Source organism: Acartia tonsa, chromosome 4 (genome assembly GCF_053477335.1).
Source record: "Acartia tonsa isolate MP-2025a chromosome 4, ASM5347733v1, whole genome shotgun sequence".
NCBI lineage: Eukaryota > Metazoa > Arthropoda > Copepoda > Calanoida > Acartiidae > Acartia > Acartia tonsa.
In genome coordinates this window covers 30,702,527-30,705,221 of record NC_137263.1, presented here as the reverse complement: position 1 = coordinate 30,705,221, position 2,695 = coordinate 30,702,527, and positions in this window count along the sequence as shown.

Genomic DNA, 2,695 nt, shown 5'->3' with positions numbered 1-2,695 from the left:
GGAGGGGGTGGGGGGTTGGTTATGTAGCAAACTAAGAATCATTTTTGTCTCGAGGGTAAGTAAGTTGTTTTACCCCCAACAAAAAATTAACTAATTCTTTTACTTTCTTATTGATCATTAGGGACAGCCGCTAGTTTATTTGTACAGTATCCTTGTTTAATACCTGCTACTGAATTCAACCAACTTTAATCCTTTAATCATCCACTATTAAGATTTTAATTAATTAAGTGTTCTATGTAGTTAAGATGGGTATTGTTAGATATAATTGGGATGGGGTGGAGGAGGGGGGGGAATGGCTGTGTAATAAAGATTTGACACTGGATTATCTGCACATTTTATGAGAAAGAATTATTTGATGACAGTCTTTAATTTATTTAGTACTTTTAGCCTTTTATTTAGACAATTATCCAGTTTTTAGAAATAAAATTGTTTCTATTTTCATAGTACATTTTAAAAAGAGATGACGAATTATTTGTTTATCTTTTTCTAAATACTTATGTGCGATTTCTCTTTCCACCCATTTGATGAAATTTTAAGTTTTGGAATGAAAAATTGAACATTATGCGGATTTTTTTAAGGACAAGCAAATATCTGTTTTAAATCAAAATGACAAATTATATTAATTTGATATTTTTAAATTAATGCACAGAAAAAATAACTTAAACAAACGTTATTTAACAAGGATTTAAACATTCAAAAGTAGTGAAAAAAAAGTATAAGAATATAAGGCGATTGGACAATATAAGATTTAGGAAGCTCTTTATGCTACCTATAAAAAAGGGGGATAAAAACTTTTGGCTAAAGTATCCCGAATGACGTCAAATTCCAATAGTCCATTATTTTAATATGACGTCATTCGGATTTTTTTGGCCAAAATGTATCCCCCTTTTTAAAGGAACTACAACGAGCTTATTTAATAAATGTAACTTCAACAATAGCGTTAAGAATGGACAAACATATATATGAGCTATGGAGTAGCTTTGCTACTAAAATTTTTGAGTTATTTAAAAGTACGAATATGGGAGGGATTAACTGGTAGACTATTTACAAACTTAGATAAAACTTTAATAACAATAATAATATTGACAAATATTCCTTTATTTTTTACAGATTATCTCAGATGATCAAGAGTGATAGACTGATAGATAAGTTTGCTCTGTCAGGGATTTTAAGATAGATAAGTAAATGTGATATAATAATTTTGCCAAAAAGATTGATACAGAGACAGGTCATTTTTAACGTTTTTACGTGTTTTTTAACCTTGATATAATAAAAAAGAAATAACCTGGATGAAGCCTTTGTAGTTTTTTCTTTATATTCTGTTGTATTTGCTATATATAGTTTCCCATTTCAGTAATCAAATACAGAAAGATTTTTATGAGTGTCAAAACCCTTGAATCACTAATTGTAATCTACAAAAGGATAATTTTGTGTATCATCATTGAGGATGTACAATCCCTTGATTTATCCTTTGAAAGTGCTATTATGCCAACCCAATACACAATAATACTTAGTTTTATGTTATTTTAAGAAGCATTATAAGTATCTTTTTAGCCATTAAACAATTGCTAATATTGAAGTCAGCTGACATGGCAAACCTGTTGAAGAAAAGGTAGCACTAAGTTATTAAATTTAAAACTATGATAATTCTGTCTTGACAAAGGAATATTTTGACAGGATTATTAAGTTTAATCTAGATTAATATTTATAGATAATATTTTTTTTTAGATTTCTTAGAATTTAAGATAATTAAAATTCTCCTTATTTTGATTTTGTATAGTGGTTTAGGGGATGTAATCTACCCCCTTGATTTTTTTTAGATACACCCCCCTGACAACTCTGCACACGCGATAGTTTGTAAAGCTTATCTATAATACAAAGTAGAACGATGTCTGTCTGTCTGTCTGTCCGTCCGTCCGTCCGTCTGTCTGTCTGTCTGTCCGTCCCTTAAGATCTCGGTAACCACTAAACCGACCGGAATCTACTCTTCAGGGAATATACCTACTGGTCCTGTGGTGGTTGTAGGCTATTTTCTTGAGGGGTGGGAAACCCACAACCCCCCCAAAAACAAAAATCCCCTCCCCCCCTTTTTTTTTTGTAGGGGATTTCCTTAGTCCTTTTACGTTTTTCTCCCAAATTTTTTTTCTTTCAAACATCGTTTTCTTAATCCTGTTCCTTTGTTACAATTTTGCAGGGATAAGACAACAAAAGTTAAGTTGTGTAATGTATACATGCATCCCCATTCCCAATTATGAACAAAATATAAACAAAATTGCCCTTTCTGTAGATTGCAATTAATGTTTGAAAAGTAATAGTACTGATAGCTTCAACCAAACAAATCAATGTTGAATATTCTCAAGTACCCAAAGTTTTATGCCAACAATATTGAGAACTTGTTTGAAATTTATAGTCCAACATCCCCACCCTCCTCTATAAAACACTTTCTTTTCTATTCCTATATTAATGAAACTCTAATTAAATTTGTACAGTTTAGTGTATTACACTATAGTATTATAGTGTTAAGTATTTTTTTCATTTTCCTTTTTTGTCTACTTTGCATCTACAGGTAACCCCCCCCCCCCCCACCTCCACCCTCCGATGAATTAATGTGCTTAAGATCTCAAAAAGTGTAAAGCTTATTATATGTGTACTAGCGGCTACGCCCCTAGAGGCCTCTAGTGGCACTTTAAATGTT